The following is a 22,148-nucleotide window of genomic DNA, read 5'->3' as shown; positions in this document are numbered from 1 at the left end:
CTGTCTGTTTCTTGTTTGTGTGCAATGGTACTGGATACTGGTTTTTCCTAGCTGATTTCCTTTTTCTGGTAAGGAATTTCAACTTTTTTTTTTTGTCTGTAATAGTATCTGGCCCCTTCCCAATGCTCAGTCATAATCCCTGCCAGTTTGACTCAGCACCTGTCAGTCCCAGATTGGATTAACTTTGCACAACTTTAACTCCCTCTTTTAGTCCCCCTTTCTTGGAAGCTACGTGTTCTTTGTAGGCACACATGAGTGCCATCTCCCCAGGCCATGTTCTGGCAGCATACAGAAACTGTGTGAACTTAGACAAGCCACCTAATGTGTCTGATCCTTGGTTTCCTCATTTGGTTCAGGGAAAGATTCCCTGGTATAAGGTGGAGCTTTGAAGGGGATATTGGTGCTGTTATTTGGTGGCCAGTAGTCATTAAGAAATGCTCGTGAGTTTCTAAAGCCATTTTGCCTCCATGAACTGGGTAGAACTGTGCCACAAGGCAACAGAGAAAGCCTAAGATCTTCAGTTGTCCTGCGCTTCAACAGCCTGAGGACCATCACTCTCCTTGGGCTCCCACAAGCCAGCCACGTACCCTGTTTCTACACCAGCTCTGTGCTTTACCCAACCCTCTCCTGTATTTCTACTCTCAACCTAGAGATCTCATCTGATTCCGTGGCTTCAAATACCACCTATACAGTGATGATTTGTATGTGTCTGGGTTTGGCTCTGACTTCTCTTCTGAGCTCCAGAATCGTATGTATATTCTGCAGCCAATTCAGCATCTCCACTTGGCTGTCTAAATTTAACCTGGCCAAAGATCAACCCTTGATAGACACACCTGAATGCTTTCCTCCAAAAAGAAAAGTTGGGCACCATTTCTCAGGCCAAAAACCTAGATTCTTATTATCCTAGACTCTTCTTTTTTTTCCCTCAAATATCTCCTATCAAATCCATAATACATTTTTAGGTTTCTCTATGAAATATGTTTGAATCTACTTATTATATCTCCAATGTTACAACTTTGGACAAAACCACTGTCATCTTTTCCCTGGATATGACAATGACCTCCTGACTGGTGTTTTCGGTCAATTATTGCCCCCTTCTTTACATAGAAGCTGAATTGGCATTTCTAAGTTTGATAAAATGTTCTGTTTACAAGACTTCGGTGGCTTCTCATTAAATTCCAAACATCTTACTATGACTTTTAAGACTCCATTTCAGTGTTTGCAATAAACATTGTGTATCAAAATTACCTAAAGAGCATATATATATACCTAAAGAGCATATATATATATATTGCTGCCAGGCTTCACACCTATGCAGCATCTCGACATACGTGTATATATCGAGATCCCATCATCAGATATAGAGATTCATTTGGTCTTGGGTAAGGCTCAGCATAAGTAGATTAAATGCTTCTACAGATGATTCTAATATATAACTAGGGTTGAGAATTACTGTTCTCTTCAAGAGGCCACTGATCTTAGTAGGCATCAGAATCCCCTGGAAGCCTTGCTAAAACAGATTTCTGGGCACCACCACAGAGTTTCTGACTCAGCAGGTCTGTAGAGAGGCCTGAAAGTTTGCATTTCTAAGAGTTCCCATATGATGCTACATTTTGATAGCCACTGTTCTACAAGATCTGGTTTCAGTATACTTCCCTGATGTCATTTTCCCTCGACTCATTACTTCGTTTACTGTATTCAGCCATTCTGGCCTTTTTGTCTTTCAAACAATTTAAAATTTTCCTGCCTCTGGCCTTTTGGATCAGCTTTTCTTCTGTAAGAATATTCTTTTCTGGACTTTTATAATAAATAGGGGTTCATATTCATCATTTGAGTGTTAATTTAAATTATATTTCCTCAAAAAGGATTTTCCTGACCATTCTAGCTAAAGCAGAAACCCTAATTACTTTACTGTATATTGGTGCTTTTGATATTCTCTTTAGCCATTATTGGCATCTCAAATTTATATTACATTTTTTATTTACATTTATTGTTGGGGAAGGCATGGGTCTACTGAGGAGAACTCTTTCCTTGGGGTTTTAACAATTCTTGGCATACAGTGTGTACTCGACAAATTAATATTGACAGACTGATTGGTATGGATTTTGGAATGGAGAATTAAATACCATTCTTGAGAGGTGAATTGAGGGCTTTCCTTTGATGTTTTCAGTTTTCCCTTGTGTGTAACTTTCATAAAATAAAGAGAGTGTTACGAACTTGAAACTTTTTGAGGTACCTAAGATTTTATATAAATAAATTCCATCCTCCTGAGTAGTGTTTTTATGCTTTTGTTTGCATAAGTTATTTTTTCCTCTCATTTTCCATCTCATCTACTTTCACGTACAAGCTAGTGAAGGAGAAGCAGCATCTGTTTTTTTTTTTTTTTAGTTTTTAGTTTTAATTGACAACCAATAATTGCATATATTTATGGGGTAAAAGTGATATTTTCTTATGTGTATACACCATAGAATGATAAAATCAGTAATCAATGTATTAATTGCTTCAAATATTTATCATTCCTTTGTGGTCAGAACATTTAAAATACTCTCTTTTAGCTACTTTGAAATCATCTTGACCAAATCCTCACTTGAGTTCAACCTAAAAGTAGATATATAGTGTGTCTCTTAAATTAGTTTACTCCTGCTAAGCAACAGAAACCAATACAAATTAGCATGGAAACTTTTTTTTTAAAGAGAGAATTAAAAAAAAGAGACATCATAAAAATATTCTTGGGATTATTTCCTTGGACAAATACAAAATATGTGTATATACTGACTTTTCAGTCAGTGTTATTACTACAGCAACTTGTAGTTCTGTGAGCACTGGCCACATGTACATTACTTGTTTAATGTCCTGTTTCTCCTCTGAAATAAAGTGGAAATTCCGTGAGAGTGGGGACTGTGTCTGTCATGCTTACTTCTGTATCCACAAGTCCAGGCACTACATCTCATGTGGTAGGTGCTCTGGTGAGTTACTGACTGAATGAAGACACAGAACATAAATATGATGACACTACACTCTGCTCCCTATCGCCCTCTAGGTTTCAGGATTCTTAGTTGGATGAATTCTTCCTCTGGGTAGAATTCCTGTCCTTCCTTCCTCTTGGTACCCAGAGCTCGGCCTTGTAACCCTGTGCTTCTTTTAAAGTTTCTTCGTAATGGAATGTTAGGAGGGTTCTCAAGCCAAGTACAGAAAGCCATGCCTATCATAGTTTTGTCAGAAAACCTATGTTAAAAAAATCAGTACTTGTTCACCACAAAAAAAAACAAGATAACTATGTGAGGTAAAGGATATGTTGCCTAAGCTTGATTGTGGTAATCATGAAGTATATATGTATCAATGTATACGTATATTTATGGTGTTCAAGCATACTCAATAATATAAATATATACAATTTGTATTTATAAATTGAACTTCAATAAAGCTGGAGGAAAAAAAAAAAAAAAAAGAAAGCCATGCCTCTTTGGTTTCTGGATTGTTTGACTTGTTTTGGACAAGTATTGTTTTTTCTAACTTTTATTCCTCTGGGACACTTCCAGGATTCTTTTATTTTTCTGTGACCAAATTCTTACTCTCTCTGCTTCTTGGGAGGATATAAATAGATTGACATCTAGATAGAATTTGGCTGAGTCATTGATTCATTCCATAAGTATTCTTGAGCACCTACTGTGTACCTGATACTTTCATTGCTGTGGATGCAACAATGAGCAAAAGCAGGCATAGTATTTGCCCCCATGAGGTTAGAGTGGGAAATACAGGTGTTATTTTTTTAAAAGTCACTGAACTAAGTAAATAATAAGCTGGCATAAATGCTATAAGGAAAATGTATGCTGCTTTTTGAAATAAGTAACAGTGTTATCTGACCTAGGCTAAGGGTCAAAGAAGGTTTCTCTAAGGAAATGCTAGTTGAGCTGAGCTTTTAAGGATGAAGAGGAGTTCCCTTGATAAAGTACCTGTCAAGCCCATTTTGAGAAGTAAGAGCACAAGGAGACCATAGGGTCAGATTGTCAGGGCTGGCTGAGATAATGATTTTAGAAGAAAACTATACTGCTACAATTGTTGTCTTGAGTTACCATAGATGTTTTATCATAATGCTAACACTAGTTAAAACTGATGAATACTAACTATTGTGTTCCAAGCAAAGGTCTGTCCTTTATAGGAATCATCTTAATCTTGTCAACAATTGCCACTTACAGATTAAAAATCCAGAGAATTATCTTATCCTGTGTTTCACTGAAGACACTGATACCTGCATTCAGAACCTGTGCTTTTGACCATTATTTTATCCTGGTTCACAGTGGTCATACCTAATATTTGAGATAGTGTGGGCAGCTTGGATTGAAACATAGATACATATATGGATTCCTCTCTCTCTCTCTCTCTCTCTCTCTATATATATATATATACACATACATATGTATATATATGTGTATATATGTATATATATGTGTATATATGTATATATGTATATATATGTGTATATATGTATATATATATTTTTCTGTGGGTATTTTGATGTGTACACAGCAAAAACCTACATGGACTCTACACACACACACACACACATAAATTTCATTAGTATATTTTATTAATTACTAATTAGTAGACTGTTTTATATGTATATTTATATTATATATATTTATTAGTATATTTTGAGGAAAATTTAATTTAACGATTTGCAATCAGGCAATTTAACAATGAAAAAATATTGCCAGATGGGATAGCTAGCTGAGAATTAGTAATTAATAAGTGGAACTGAGCTGTTTTCTATCAAATTTGGGTACCCTAACTTCAGCAGGTGAGTGAATTTCATTAGGGCAAGTGAAAATCTTACGCGGCTGGCCTTATCCTCTGCTGCTAAAGCAGCTCATCTCCATCCACAGTAGCTGCTTATAGCTTTAAATAGCACAACCCTGGACTCTCTCTGCCAACTTTTCTCAAGCCAGCCAGGGTTACGGTGGGGCCAGGGTAGTACTGACTATGCTGTCTTTGCAAGGCCAGGGAAGAGGCCAGGGAAGGGGTTAGTGAACTGGCCAGCTGCCTGGGCATCGGTGTAGGGAAGCCGTGGAGCAGCACAGCAATTTCCTGCTTTGGGTAAAGCCCTTGAAGGGCTAGTGCTGGCTAATCCCAGACTTTTAAATTCTTTTGTGATACCTCATTGGCCCCTCTCTACCCCCTTGTTTTTCTTAAGGGGGAATTTGATTTGTGCTATTCACAGGTACTTGGGGATGATTTAAGAGGATCGTAACCCTCTCTCCCCCGCCAGTTCAGAGTCATTTTTGCCTGGAATTTCCACTGCTAGAAAATGCAGATATCACACTCTTTAGTTATAAGATTCTAGCTTAGATCAAATCACTTAAGTAATTCAATACACTTGCTTCTGAGGGCTACTGAGTGGATGGGAGAAAGGACAGGTGAGGGGGACTGTGAACAAGAAGCACAGCTCAGGAAGGGTGTGAAAGGCTTTGAGCAAAGCCTAGGAAAACAGATCATTAGGAGGAGAGAAACAAAAGACAAAGACCATACATTTTGTGTTCTTTACAGTTTTACTTACGTTTCATCTTGCCTTTGCTCATTTTTTTTCTTTGGAGGGTGAGGCGAAAAGAAGGTGAGCACATGTATTCCTAAAAGTTTATTTTAAGTGTCAGTTCTATCAAGATGATTAAACTATTCTGTGCTACAGCATGACTTACATGTCTACTGCTATATACTAGCTTGTTTTCTGAGTTGTCCTAATTGTGTTAGTGGTGATTTTATTTTATCTTATTTTTTAGCTTCAAATGTCCCTCTAATAATTGGTGGAGTTTCAGGGAAAAGTTTGAGGACAAGGATTTTTTCTAAGTTATATCAGTGTGGTGGAGCACTTTCTCATAGAAGAAGGATTTGTCTGTCCTGACTTAATAGAAGTGGGGTCTTTAGGCTCTACCTGTTTTGACCCTTAATAATTTGGAGCAGTTTCTCTTCCCAGTGTGATACTTAGACCATTCTGGAGCTGTGAGTGCACCTAACAGGTGAATGGAGAGATCTGGGTTTCAGTCGCAGAACTACAGCGTCCTTGGCTGTTATAGAATCACACTTATAGTTTTATAGATGAAGAAACTGGCTCCCAGAGAAGTTGAATCATGGAATCAGTGTCATACATTTCTAATTAGCAGTAGAGAAAGAACTGGATCCCAGGTATCACAACTGCTGTCTCTAGTATTTTTCCTACATAGCACCTGGTTATGAATCCAGAGTACTTCAAAGAGGTTTTAGGGAAGCTTCCTATTCTGTCCAGTTCTATTTCTTCTTCCCTTCAGTTGAGTCAAATGTTTGGTTTGGCAATATAAAATTATTACCCATTTCAGTATTTTATTTGAGCTGGCTGCCATATACCTCAAGAAGCATACGCCAGTTATATACTCTAGAAAATACATACTAAACTAACAATGAAGATTTTATTTAATATCAGTGAAGAGAGGCTACTGGTTAAGGGCACAGACTCTGGAGTTAGTCTGAATCTCAGCTTTACCACATACCGGGTATAACATCTTTCTAAGTCTCTGTTTCCTCATTAGTAAAATGGTGATAATAATAGTAACTTAATAATAATTAATAATAATAATAAAGCCTGATTCATGGGTTACTGTGAGCAATAAGTGATTAAACACTTAGTATAGTGCCTAGGACATTAAAAAATTCAATGATATTATTATTATTTTTAGCTGTACTCAGTTTGTTATATATATTTATATAGCACTGTTATTGTCTCAACTTTAAAAATTATAGACCATTCCCAACGTGTGTATTTAGAAAATATCTAGTGGTGTTTGCAGAAAGAAACAGCAATGTATGACAATTCCGAGTATCAAGTGTGTACAGGTACTTGCATACCTTCCTACCTTTCTCCTGCCTGTCTTCCTCCCTTCCCATAATTCTTCTCTTTGTCTTTTTGTTGAAGGCTCTCTTTTTTAGTTATTCCTGAAAGGACTTCGGGAGACCGCATGTCAGGACAATGCCAGCTAAGTAATTTAAGGAGGGATCAGAACAAAGGAAGCTAAAAGTAATCTTTTCAAGTATATGAACTAAACAAAATTAAACACTTGGGAAATAAGGATTGCTCTAAAGTTTTTGGCAGTTAAAACCTAAAAGGGAAATACATTAGGTTACATAGTTTTAGTTTCCTAACAATAGAAAAGAATAAAAATTAGATCTTTAGAGGCAAATTATTTATTTTTTCTCCAGTAGGGTCAAATTCAAGTTACAACAATTGTAGATCAATTTACATACATTGAACTTTGACCAATAAATCGTATTTGATAAGTAGACATATAATCTTGCATTTGTAAGTCACATTTTCATGTTATTTTCATCTTTTCATATGATCTAATTATAATCAGGTCATATGTTAAAGATATTGTTCACCTCATGCATGGAAATAATTAAATGTCAAAATGAGTCATTTTGAGTGGGTTGCATATTGGTAAGTTCACTAATTTTTTGAATTAACAGAGGCAATAGAGATGAGTCATACAATTATTTAAAAAACTATTTAAAAGTTTTAAATATAGATCTTCATTTTTAATCTTAGTTAAAATGTAATGTAATGTATAGTATTGTTTCACATGTTATGCTGGGCAGACAATAAGTTTTTTGTATATTTCTTTATATTTCATTTTAATTTGAGTGACATTTGCATACAGTTATACTGTTCGGTTTAATTTGTTTCCATAATACTGGAAAATAAAATGCCCATCAAATATATAGGATAGCAGTATCCTCGGAGTTTTGATTTTGTTCTTTTGATGTTAATTGTGTTAACAAGAAGGAACTTTAGAAATTACGCTTTTCAGAAATAAAGAGGTATTACTCTGGGTGTGTAACTGTAAAAATTGTAAAAGTTTAAGGAAATTATTGCCTCGAAATTTACTGGACATTGAAAGTTTTTGTTTGTTTTAATGCACATGTCATATGTAGATTGTACACTGTGCTTTGCTTACTTTTTCTTTTTTTTATATTTACCTTTGGAATAGTAATTTATTAACTCTTGGTGATATGAGAAATTATTGGGTAATATCTAAGACTTATAAAGTTAAAATTTAGGTTATTAATTTCAGACATTATTTCTTCCATTTATTTTGATAGAAGAGACTAGTCTAAAAATAAGTCTATTATTTTCTTTCTCGTGGGATTAAGATTCATAGATTCATGTTTTATGTTTTTATGACTGAAAACAATACTGTTAAACAGTTGCTGGTTTTAAGAAACTAGCTCACTTTGGTACTGGCTCAGTCTTAGATATTTCTTTCCTTTTTTCAAACACTGTCTGAAGTTAATGCATTAACTTTTATAAGGTTATAACCTTTGAAAAATGTTTTAAGCATTTTTAACACTGTCAGAAATGAAGATTGTTCTTTTTTTTGTTGGTTATGATTATTTCTGTATAAAGCTGTTATACAAGGTGTAGTGATTGAATAGAACAGAATCTGTGTGTGGGAGACTTAAATATTCCACTTGGTGGTAAGTATAGTCGCGCTGTGTTTAATCTAACGTTAGTCACAAAAAATGGTCTAATTGCAGAGGTTCACTCTTTTTTCACCACAGTAGTTGATATGACTTGTAGACTTTGTAGGTAACCTCTGTTTCTGGCCTCTGAGTTTCCTCTCACTTAAGTGTTCTTTCTGTGAATGTGTCCTCAACAAGCAAGGGTCTGTCATCTCATGAGGATTGTAACCGGCATGATGTAGTGGGTGCTATTTCATCTATTGTGTGGAAAGAGCACATTTCATGGAAGTGAAAAGAAAGTTGACTGGGGAGAAACTAATTGGATTAGGTTTTATTTAGTGACTTTGCAAACTTGACCAGGTGCTAAAAAGATCAAGATCTTGTTGTGAATATTGAGGATGAAATTTGTCCTACCACAACTACTCAGAAGGTCAATGGTGGGAGGAAAGGTTTTCAGTCTTTTTTTTCAATTATGGATTTGTGTGTAGGAGAAAGGATGTACCATTTCCGATTTGATTGTGAAATGTCCCTCCCTTGGGGTTCATCTTCTTTCACTGTATCAGTTCCAGCAATTTAACCTGCCAACTCAATTAAGGTTCATTCCTATAGAAGTCTGTCATGTTTTTACTTGAAATTCTTGAGTTCTCCTTGCTTGTTTGGTTAAGGGACATATACGGCTCTGTTTTCAATGGGATGTTTTAGAGCCACCTCAATTAGAAATCTAGATATTCTGATCTTACTCCAGAGATCTAAGTAGAGCAGTACTTAGTTAAATGGCCTGGAAACTTGTTGAAATTATTTTATTTGCTTACTGAAAGCATTCATTTATATGTGGGTTACTATGGCTAGATTTTCCTGGTAACTGTTCTTTGTTATAATAATGGGGATAGCTAATTAAGAGATATGATTAACTTCAATTAAATTACAGGTTATTATTGACAAATACAGAATTTAACATAAGCTGGAGGTAATGTACACTATTTGGGGTACTTTTACGTATAATATAATAAATAGTCACTTTCGAGGATGTTTCTTGTAGGATTTATTTTTGGAACAATTTCAAATAAGTCTAGCTTTCACAACAAAAATAATATAAACTGACTTGTATTGAGTTCTGATTACATTCTACACACTATGCTAAATACTTTATATGTTCTTTAATCCTAGAAACAACTCAGTGAGCTTGGAACAAAATTCTCACTGCTTTTAACACCTTTTGAAACTGATTTCAAAAGATCCCTGCTATTAATATTTTTAAGGGATTGTGATTATTGGAAAAGAAGACAAAAGAGGTAGCTAACTGCATATAACTGGTCTTAAAATGCTAGGGCCTCGATTACCTGACATAAGATTGTAAATATTGACCTAGCATGGTGGCTCATGCCTGTAATCTTAGCACTTTGGGCAGCTGAGGCAGGTGGGTCACTTGAGGTCAGGAGTTTGAGACCAGCCTGGCCAACATGGTGAAACCCTGTCTCTACTAAAACTACAAAAATTAGCTGGGGGTGGTGGCAGGAACCTGTAGTATCAGCTACTCTGGAGGCTGAGGCAGGAGAACACTTGAACCGGGGAGGTGGAGGTTGCAATGAGCCAAGATCATGCCACTACACTCCAGCCTGGGTGACTGAACAAGACTCTGTCTCAAAAAAAAAAAAAAGATTGTAAATATTTGAATTAATTTTTAAATGCTGTTAAGTAATCGTTAATTTGGATTACTTTTTAAATTTTATTTTAGTTTTACCCTTGAGGTCTGTCTGTGTGTAAGAAGCTATGTTAAATGTTTTGGTGAGGATATATATTACTTAAACATGGGGCTTACTCTCAAAAAGTTTACCATCCAGTAGTGAATACTAACTACAGGATGGGTGTAGGCAGAAGAATAGACAGGTATGTGGCAAAGCTGGTAGATGGGCTGAGTGAGCTCAGAGAAGCCTAGCTGGATAAAAATCTAATGAAACTTCTGCGAGAGAGTTTACCTCAGAAAAGAAGAGCCAGCTATTCTTAGCTTGATTTGGTCTTGGACATTGAGACAGAGCAATTCTGAGGATAATGTTGTTTTTCATGTTTTTATAATACTCCCACCCTCAATAGATTCATGTCTGAGCCCCATGCAAACAAAGGTGAGCATCTAAATAAAAACTGTAGTGAGAGAAGCCTTATTCACCAATACATGGGAAACATGTCTTGAAGCCTCCTAGAAGTGCTTGTAACTTGTATGGGCCTAGTAATCCTGTATCAGCAGGTTCAAGAGTTGGTGACATTGAATTTATTACTATTAAGGGGACCCATCAGTGCCCATAGATGGGTAAGGCCTGGTGACAACATAGGGGTTATAGAAATAACTGTTACGCCAATTAAATTGAGAGGAGTTACTGAGAGAGAAAGAGAAGGAGAGGGGGTGAGGAAGAAGGAGAGAGATGAAAATTCAGAGGACAGAATAGAATGTTTACTCTCATCTTAGAAGTCAAGGAAGACTTTTAAGAGGAAGGTCTTAAATAATATTTATCCTCAGTGAAATAACTCAGAAATAGAAAACCAAATACTGCATATTCTCACTTATAAATAGGAGCTAAACAATGGATACACATGTTTACCCTAATAACAGACACTGGGGACTCTAAAAAGAGGAAGGATGGGCGAGGAGTGAGGGTTTAAAAATTACCTGTTGGGTACAATGTTCTCTATTTGGGTGATGGGTACACTGGAAGCCCTAACCTTACCATTGTGCAATATACTTATGTAAAAAAACTGCAGGAAAAAAGAAAAGAATATCTAAGATTTAAGCATACAGAGACAGGGAAGAGGGAATGCTAGTGTCCATATGAAGGAAAATCTGAAAGTAAACATATGGACTTGACAAGTATGGGGAAAGGAGGAAGTTCAAACATTAATTTGGCTTCATCATAGAACATGAAAAGAGCTTTGGAGTGTCAATAAACAAGAGTCTCCTGATCAGAATTTTACTCAAGAAGGTTAATAAGTTAGATGGTGGGGAGTGAAACGGAAGTGGAAAGATAGTGGTGGGCAGTAGTTTGGAGGCTACTATAATAGCTAGATAATAGGCAGTATAAAGAGGAAGTAGAACAGTAGCTGTGGTCATTGAAAAGGGAAAGATGGTGTAACATTACTGAGTGGAATTCCTAAGATATGCCAACTGCTGTGAATGAAGAGGGAAGAAAAGAGTGTGTGTAAGGGATCAAAGATGAGCTGGAAGGTTTTGAGCTGGCATGACCAAGAAATATGGAAAACAGGATAGGTAAAGTAGAAAACATAAATTTTATCTAAGACACATTGCGTTGAACTGTCAACAGGATGTGCAGGCGGAGATGTTTAGCAGACAGGAGATGGGGGTCGTGGGTACTCTCCAGAGACAGTACATGGCTAGGGATAGGAATTTGGAAGACATAGAACTTTTAAAAGAGGTAACTGAAGCTGAGACAATAGATAGAATTAAGGAGTGTTTGGAGAGGAGAGCTGAAGTATGATGTCTTGAAGATATATTTTTAAGAGCATTTTTAGGCTGACTGGGGATGCAGAAATTTCCTATGTACCCTCTGCCTCCACACATGAAGAGAATACCCACTTTTTGGAGAGCAGGAGGAGGAGAAGCCAGAAGAGACAAAAAGAAGTGGCTGAGCCAAGGAAACAAAACTTCAAGAATAGCATGCTCCTAGAAAAAAAGGATGTAAGTTTTAGGGTCAAGCTTATTTTTTTATTTATACTTTTAATTTTTGTGGGTGCATAGTAGGTGTATATATTTACGGGGGGGCATGAGATGTTTTGATACAGGCATGCAAGGTGAAATAAGCACATTATAGAGAATGGGTTCTCCATCCCCTCAAGTATTTATCCTTTGAGTTACAAATAATCCAGTTGTACTCTTTAAGTTATGTTAAAATATACAATTTAGTTATTATTGACTATAGTCACCTTGTTGTGCTATGCTATCAAATAGTAAGTCTTATTTATTTATTTATTCATTTATTTTTGAGACAGAGTCTCGCTCTGTTGCCCAGGCTGGAGTGCAGTGGCACCCTCTTGGCTCACTGCAACCTCTGCCTCCTGGGTTCAAGCGATTCTTCTGCCTCAGCCTCCCGAGTAGCTGGGACTATAGGCGCGTGCCACCATGCCTGGCTAGTTTTTGTATTTTTAGTAGAGACAGGGTTTCACCTTATTGGCCAGGCTGGTCTCGAACTCCTGACTTCAAGTGACCCACCCACCTCAAGATCCGCCCGCCTCGGCCTCCCAAAGTGCAGGGATTACAAATGTGAGCCACCGCACCCAGCCAGGTCTTATTTATTCTTTCTACTTATTTTTTGTACCAATTTACTGACCCAACTCTGCACAACCCTCCCACTACCCTTCCCAGCCTCTGGTAACCATCCTTCTACTCTCTACATCTGTGAGTTCAATTGTTTTGATTTTTGGAGTCTACAAATAAGTGAGAACATAAGATGTTTGTCTTTCTGTTCCTGGCTTATTTCACTTAACATAATGATCTCCAGTTGCATCCATGTTGTTGCAAATGACAAGATCTCGTTCTTTTTTATAACTGAATAGTACTCCATTGTGTGTATGTACCACATTTTCTTTATTCATTCATCTGTTGATGGGCACTTAGGTTGCTTCTAAATATTAGTTATTGTAAACAGTGCTGCAGCAAACATAAGAGTGCAGATATCTCTCTGATATACTGATAGCCTTTCTTTTGGGTATATACCCAGCAGTAGGATTGCTGGGTCATATGGTAGCTCTATTTTTAGTTTTTTCAGAAACCTCCAAACTATTCTCCATTGTGGTTATACTAATTTACATTATCATTAACAGTGTGCAAGGGTACCCTTTTCTCCACATCTTCACTAGCATTTGTTACTGCCATTTGGGTATGAGTAATTTTAACTGAGGTGAGATAATATCACATTGTGGTTTTAATTTGCATTTCTCTGATGATCAGTGATGTTGAGCACTTTTTCATATGTCCGTTTGCCATTTGTCTGTCTTCTTTTGAGAAATGTCTATTCAAATCTTTTCCCCAATTTTGGATCAGGTTATTAGATTTTTTTTCCCTGTAGAGTTGTTTGAGCTCCTCATATATTCTAGTTATTAATCTCTTGTCAGATGGGCAGTTTTCAGATGTTTTCTCCCATTCTGTGAGTCATCTTTTCACTTTGCTGTGCAGAAGCTTTTTAAGTTGATATGATCCCATTTTTCCATTTTTGCTTTGGTTGCTTGTGCTTGTGGGATATTGATCAAGAATTTTTTGTCCAGATCAATATCCTGGAGATTTTCTTCAATCTTTCCTTGTAATAGTTCCATAATTTGAGCTCTTAGATTTAAGTCTTTAATCCATTTTGATTTGATTTTTACATATGGAGAGAGATAGGGGTCTACTTTTATTCTTCTGCATATGGATATTCAGTTTTCCCAGCATCATTTATTGAAGAGACTGTCTTTTCCCCATTGTATATTCTTGGCACTTTTGTAGAAAATGAGTTCACTGTGTGTGTATGGATTTGTTTCTGGGTTCTCTATTCTGTTCCATTGGTCTATATATCTGATTTTATGCCAGTATCATGCTGTTTTGTTTATTATAGCTCTGTAGTGTAATTTGAAGTCAGATAATGTGATTCCTCCACTTTTGTTTTTTGTTTTTTTTTTTTTGGCTTAGGGATAGCTTTGACTATTCTGGGTCTTTTGTGGTTCCACATAAATTTTAGGATTGATTTTTCTATTTCTGTGAAGAACGTCTGTTGGTATTTTGCTAGGGGTTACAATGAACCTATAGATTGCTTTGGGTAGTATGGACATTTTAACAATATTGATTCTTCAAATCCATGAACATGGAATTTTTTTTATGTTTTGGTGTCCTCTTCAATTTATTTCATCAGTGTTTTATAGTTTTCATTATAGAGATCTTTTATTTCTTTGGTTAATTCCTATTTAATTTTATGTGTGGCTATTGTAAATGGCATTACTTTTTTATTTCCTTTTCAGATTGTTCACTGTTGGCATATAGAAATGCTACTAATTTTTATATTTTATTTTTGTATTCTGCAACTTTACTGAATTTGTTTATCATTTCTAATAGTTTTTTGGTGGAGCATTTAGGTTTTTCCAAATATAACATCATATCATCTGCAAACAAGGGTAATTTGACTTTTTTCTTTCCAATTTGGATTCCCTTTATGTCATTCTCTTGTCTGATTGCTCAAGCTAGGACTTTTAGTACTATGTTGAATAACAGTGGTGACAGTGGGCAGCCTTTTCATTTTCCAGATCTTAGAGGAAAGTTTCAGTTTTTCCTCATTTAATATGATACTAGCTGTGGGTCTGTCATATTTTGCTTTTATTATGTTGAGGCATGTTCCTTCTTTACCTGATTTTTTTGAGAGCTTTTTTTTTTTATCATGAAGGGACATTGAATTTTATCAAATGCTTTTCCAGCATCAATTGAAATGATCATATGGTTTTTATTCTTCATTCTGTTGATATGATGTATCATGCTGATTGATGTGCATATGTTGAACCATCCTTGAATCCCAGGGATAACTCCCACTTGGTCAAGATGAATGACCTTTCTAATGTATTGTTGAATTTTGTTTGCTAGTAGTTTTTTGAGGATTTTTGCATCAGTATTCATCAGACATACTCACCTGTAGTTTTTTTTTTTTAATGTGTCTTTGTCTGGTTTTGGTAACAGGTTAATACCAGCCTCATAGTATGAGTTTGGAAATATTTGCTCCTCCTCCATTTTTCAGAATAGTTTGAAAAGGATTGGTATTAGTTCTTTAAATGATTAGTAGAATTCAGCAGTAAAGCCATCAGGTCCTGGGCTTTTCTTTACTGGGAGAGTTTTCATTATGGCTTCAATCTTGTTACTTGTTATTGGTTTGTTTAGATTTTGGATTTCTTCGTGGTTCAATCTTGGTATGTTGTATGTATCTAGGAATTTGTCCATTTTTCTAGTTTTTCCAATTTATTGGCACATAGTTTCTCATGGCAGCCATTAATTATCCTTTGAATTTCTGCACTATTTGTTGTAATGTCTGTTTTTCATTTCTGATTTTATTTATTTGGATCTCCTCTCTTTTCTTAGTTTGGCTAAAGGTTCATTCATTTTGTTTGACTTTTCAAAACCAATTTTTTGTTTCATTGATCTTTTTTATTTTTTTTTAAATTTCAATTTTATTTATTTCTGGTCTGACCTTCATTATTTTTTTCTTCTACTAATTTTGGATTTGTTTTGCTCTTGCATTTCTAGTTCTTTAAGAGGCATCATTAGATTGTTTATTTAAAGTTTTTCTCTTTTTTGATGTGGACTCTTATAGCTATAAATTTCCCTCTTAGTTCTGCTTTTGTGTATCTCAAAGGTTTTAATACATCATGTTTCCATTATCATTTGTTTCAAGAAATTTTTCAATTTCCTTCTCAATTTCTTTATTGACCCACTGGTCATTCAGGAGCATATCGTTTAGTTTCTATGTATTTGTATAATTTCTAGAATTCCACTTGTTATTAATTTCTAATTTTATTCCATTGTGGTTAGAGAAGATGCTTGATATTATTTCAATTTTTTTGAATGTTTAAAACTTGGTTTTTGACCTAACATATGGTCTATCCATGGGCATAGTAAAAGAATGTGTATTCTACAGCTCTTGGATGAAATGTTCTGTAAATATTTATTAGATCCATTTGGTCTATAGTGTATATTAAGTCTTGGCTCATGTTTAACTTGGTAAAAAAATTATACAGTACATATTTTTTGTTAACTCAAATTATGCCAAAATAGTATTCCTCCTAAGAAATTCTTATAGAATATGCTAATGAATAGCTATGACTGATTGTGATTCGATATTGGTATTATGAAATTACTCTTGTTTATGATTGAATCAGCCAGATGATATTTGTAAAAACATTCCCTCAAAAATGCAAATTCTTTTCTCTAACTCTTCTTTTTCTTGGAAAAACTTATTAAAGAAATGAAACGTATTTAAATCAGAAACTCATTTAAATCCTTTTTTGACTCATCTTCCTAATGTAAAATATGACCATACTCATTGTTTTCTACAATTGCCTTGAAAAATATCTTAGAAAAGTAAGATAAAAATAACTCTCAATTTTTTAGGTTATTGGTGGGAGATTTTAACCACTAACCCATTTTAACTCTTCCATTCAGTCTGCTTATAGGCCTCTAAAGAACTATTACTGTGAGTGAGTCATTGCTGAGATACTGAGACAAATCTAACACCCCAACTGTTAGCCGTAATTTATAGAGAGGAGATTTGCAGGGTCAGTGGAAGTGTGTGTTTAGGGGGACTTCTATGTTTTACTTTAACGACTAATGAATATTTTACAACGTGCATGTGTTTGTTTATTGCCCTTCACAGGTGTGGTTTTGAATTGTGCATGTAACTATGCATATTATTGTGTATGGTGAATGATAATTGTGCACAGTCCATGTTATTATGCATTTTACTTGCATATATTCTAAGGTAAAAATGACATACTTGATGTTAATAGAGGCATATGTGACTTAATAAATCAGTGTAAATGTAAAGCAGTATACAGATAGGCAATAAGGTGTTAAATATGCAAGTCAAAAGAGACAAGGACATTTGACTCTGTACTGGATATTCATAACAGGAGATTTCAAACCTTTAGTTAGAAGATAGACAGATAGCCTGTGGAGGGTTTTGTTAGGCTAACAGGATAAACACAAGAATGGCTCTTGATTTTATGACAATCCGAAAGGGTTTCATGGATGCAGTGGTGGGATTTTTGTAGTGCTTTAAATGCTCATTGAGAAACAGTGCCCTACAAATAGTGTACCAAAACAAGGTGTGCTCTCAAAATGTGTCTCTCTTATCAGTTGGAGTTTTTTGGTTGCTGGCAAGAGAAATGCTATCTGGATAACATCATGAAAAAATGAAATATACTGGAAACATAAGGTGTTAAATATGCAAGTCAAAAGAGACAAGGACATTTGACTCTGTACTGGATATTCGTAACAGGAGATTTCAAACCTTTAGTTAGAAAATAGATAGCCTGTGGAGGGTTTTGTTAGGCTAACAGGATAAACACAAGAGTGGCTCTTGATTTTATGACAATCTGAAAGGGTTTCATGGATGAAGTGGTGGGATTTTTGTAGTGCTTTAAATGCTCATTGAGAAACAGTGCCCTACAAATAGTGTACCGAAACAAGGTGTGCTCTCAAAATGTGTCTCTCTTATCAGTTGGAGTTTTTTGGTTGCTGGCAAGAGAAATGCTATCTGGATAACATCATGAAAAAATGAAATATACTGGAAACATATTAGGTAATTAACAGAAATTGAAGGCAAACTTAAACAACCAAGCTTCAAGAGCAAGAACTGGGATAGTGAGAGGACTCACAATCAAAACATAGTTCCTGGGAAATTGGAATGGTTAGGTTCCAGCTATTTTGTATGGCCCTTATCTAGATTTAAATTCTCAGGAGTCAGATTCTGATTGGACAATCTTGGATTGAGTTACCAAGGCACAGTAACTAACAGCTCATCAGAGCTACTGAGACTAAGCCGGGGTTGCCCTCTGAAAGAGGCATCGGGTGTGGTTGCCACAAGAAGAGGAAGGGAAGCTGGACAGGCAAATATAATGGACCTGCCACAGACAGTGATGGTGATTTGTAGTTCTTTTTTAAAAAGTAAAAATAAAAAGTAGGCCTGAGTGGTCTCAAACTATATTTATACACAGTTATATATGCAGACATACACATTCACACATACATATTTTATATACTGCATTTAGATAATCTCTGCCACTTTTTCCTTCATTCACTGTTCTTGTTGATATATTGAGTGGTACACTACAGTTTTCTTTTCTCCCCTCAAAGAAAAAATTTAGAAGAAGGTGGATTAGAGGCTTTTAGTGTGCCTCAGCCACTCGGAAATAGCAAGATAGTGCATAAAGACCAACTCTGTGAACTTTAATTCAGGAAGGAAAATGGGAATCCACTGGAATCATGAAGGACATCCCAGATCCTGGTGGGGGAAAATGTGGGCAAACAGCCCCATGACAGAGACTGGCTGATAAAAGTGAGTGAAGCCCCAGTACGTGAGAGAAGCAGAGAACCTCCCTCTGTGACACACTTTTCCACTGGGTATTTGAGCAACCCAGGTCAAGGAAGAACACTCTGTTTCTCCCAGGTCCTGGAGGTAACTTAGGGAGAGGCTTAGAGATGCTGTGAGGGAAAGATACCAGAAAGAGCTGCAAGCATTTCCCTAGATGTGGGACTGAGAACAGCACACAATTTTTAACCTGAGTTCATATAAAATCAGCCATTCTGTGGTGAGCTGGCATGATGGACATGTAGGCATTTTAGTCTTGGGCCAGCAATTGAACTGCTTTCTTTGGAGCAGGGTAGGGGCCACCGCAGCCAGAACTTTGGAAAGTGCCTCAACAGTTGGCACTGGAATTGTGCCCTTCCCCAATCACAATTCTCCTGAATGATGAGACCTGCAGCCAGGGCCAGCTTGACAACCTGGATCTGGTCTACATGTGCCATTGCTGGGTGCCCCAGCCTGTTCCCCTAAGATTTTTGTGCAAAAGGGTCTTCTCTGTTCCAGAGCCAGGCAGATCTCCAGGCTTTTTGAGCATCCCTTCACCTTGATCAGCAGCCTAAGCCACCCCACTTTTCCTGTGCATAGATCGTAGTGCAGTGGGGCCCTCTTTGCTCTATACATAAGCAGATCTCCAAGAATTAGGAGCAACTGCTAGCATAGACTAACAGCCTGAGTCACCACATCTTTCTGTGCAGAGATCTGGGTACAGGGGTGCCCTCTCTGCCTCATGCTCAGGCAGATCTGCATGCATTGGAAGCCCCCGTTTGCCTGGTTCAGCAGCCAGAATTGCCCCACTCTTTTTGTTCAGAGATGTTGGTGCAGGGACACCCTCTCCACTCCACACCCAGGCAGATTTCCAAGCATTTGGAGCGCCTGCTCACCTGGAACAGCAGCCTGAGCTTCTTCACACTTCCTATGCAGAGAGATCCTGCAGGATGGTCCTCTCTGCTCCATGCCCAGGCAGACCTACAGCCATCTGGAGTGTCCACTTTCCAAGATTAGAAGTCTAGGCTGCCCCCTGCCATCTCCATGCAGAGAACTCAGGGCCAAGGAGGTTTCCCAGTTTCATGCCTACCTATACCTCTGGGTACTTGGTGGCTGCCCACTGGACTGTCTCTCAGCACTGGTGCATGTGCCTGCCATCAGGGGACCTGTAGGTGTACTTGTCCATCTTGCCCTTCCCCTCTACCATCTCCTCCCAGGGCTGAGGAGGGAGCTTGGACCGCTGTGCTTTCCAGGAGTCAGCCCGTTCCCTGGGGCAACAGACAGCTTTTACCAGTAAACAAGGATCAAGCATATACCCCGCCTTATTGGCCATAGACGGCTCTTACCCATAAGCGCCATCTACTGACTTATAGGTCAAACTGCATACCCCAGTAAAAAATCTACCAACAGAAGTGCATAGTGCTATAGGGTCAAAGCCAAAAGACCTTACCCAGCATTTTCTTCAGTCACACACTCTAGGGAAGAGGGTAAAGAGAGAGGGAAAGAAGAAGAAAACAACAGTATTATAGAGAAAAAGAAAAAAATCCTACCCACATGAAAATAACTATAAAAATTAGAATTGCCAGCATCTCCAAATGATAAGGAACTAGCATAAGAATTCTGACACCATGAAAAATCTGAATGTAGTGACACCACCAAAGGATCTCACTAACTCTCCAGCAATGGTCCACAACCAAAATGGAAACTCACAAATGACAGATAAAGAATATAAAACATGGATTGCAAGGAAGCTCAACAAGATCCAAGTCAAGGTTGAAAATCAACACAAAGAAATCTCTAAAGCAATATGGGAAATGAAGGGAGAGATAAACATCTTAAAAAGAAATCAGTCAGAGCTTCTGGAATTGAAAAACTGACCTAAGAAATTTCAAAATATGATTGAAAACTTTATAAGTAGCTTTACCAAGAAGAAGGAGGACTTTCAGAGATTGAAAACTGGGTTTTTGAACTAATCCAGTGAGTTAACAATAAAGAAAAAGAATTAAAATAAAATGAACAAAACATTTGAGAAATATGGGATCTTGTAAAGCATACAAACATACAAATTATTGGTATTTCTGAGAGGGAGGTAGAGAAAGAAAACAACCTGTAAAAGATATTTGAATGAAAAATTTAAGAAAATTTCTCTAACCTGGCTAGAGAGGTAGATATCCAAGTATAAGAAATCCAGAGAACACCTATGAAATACTATACAAAACTAACATCCCTAAGGCATATAGTCACCAGGCTGTCCAAATCCAATGCTAAAGAAAAAAAATTAAATGTAACCAGAGTAAAAGGTCAGATCATGTACAAAAGGAACTCTATCAGGCTAACAGTGGGCTCAGCAGAAACCTTACGAGCCAGAAGAGATCAGGGCCTATTTTCAGCGTTCTTAAAGACAAGGAAGTCCAATCGAGAATTTCATATTTCACCAAACTAAGCTTTATAAATGAAGAAGAAATAAAATATTTTTTCAGACAAGCAAGTACCAAGGGAATTTGTTGCCACTAGACCAACTTTACAATAAATCTTGAAAATGAAAAAACAATACCTGCTACCACAAAAAGACACTTATGTACATAGCCCACAGACCCAATAAATCAACCAAACAGTACAAACTACAAAGCAACCAGTCAACAACTTCATGATAGGATCAAAACCTCACATATCAATATTAGAATGTAAATGTTCTAAACATCGCACTTAAATGGCAGAGTGGCAACTTGGATAAAAAAGCAAGACCCATCCATCTGCTGTCTTCAAGAGACCTATCTCACACATAATGACATCCATAATATCAAAGTAAAGGGTTGGAGAAAAATCTATTATGCACAAAGAACACAAAAAAGAGCAGGGGTAAGTATTCTTATATTAGATGAAACAGACATTAAACCAACAACAGTAAAAAAGGACAAAGAAGGATATTACATAATGATAAAGGGCTAAATTCAACAAGAAGACTTAACTGTCTTAAATATATACACATCCAACATTGACGTTTATTCATAAAGTACTTCTAGACCTATTAGAAAATGTAGACAGTCACACAATAATACTGAGGGATTTCAACACCTGACTGACAGCCTTAGAAAGCTCATTGAGGCAGAAAGCTAACAAAGAAATTCTGGACTTAAATTCAACACTTGACCAATTGGAGCTAACAGACATCTACTGAATACTTTACCCATCAACCACAGAATACATATTCTCAACTGCACATGGAAAATACTCCAAGATGGACCACATGCTTGGCCATAAAGCAGTCTCAATAAAATAAAAACACTGAAGTCATACCAACTATAATCTCAGACCACAGTGGAATAAAAATAGAAATCATTACCAGGAAAATCTCTCAAAACCACAAAGTTACATGGAAATTAAACAACTTGCTTTTGAATGAATTTTGTGTAAACAATAAAATTAAGGCAGAAATAGACAAATACTGTCAAGGCTGGGAGTGGTGTCTCACGGCTGTAATCCCAGCATTTTGGGAGGCTGAGGTGGGTGTATCACAAGGTCAGGAGTCCAAGACCAGCCTGGCCAAGATGGTGAAACCCCGTCTCTACTAAAACACAAAAA

General features: G+C 36.7%; 1 protein-coding gene across 2 annotated transcripts in view; it reads left to right on the top strand.

Moving 5' to 3' along the window:
• ADAMTS3 (ADAM metallopeptidase with thrombospondin type 1 motif 3) overlaps nt 1–22,148 on the top strand; it is a 281,972-nt gene that overhangs the window by 37,724 nt on the left and 222,100 nt on the right. The gene's annotated exons all lie outside the window — the stretch shown is intronic.

Source organism: Pongo pygmaeus, chromosome 3 (genome assembly GCF_028885625.2).
Source record: "Pongo pygmaeus isolate AG05252 chromosome 3, NHGRI_mPonPyg2-v2.0_pri, whole genome shotgun sequence".
NCBI lineage: Eukaryota > Metazoa > Chordata > Mammalia > Primates > Hominidae > Pongo > Pongo pygmaeus.
This window is presented reverse-complemented; position numbering and strand designations above follow the sequence as displayed.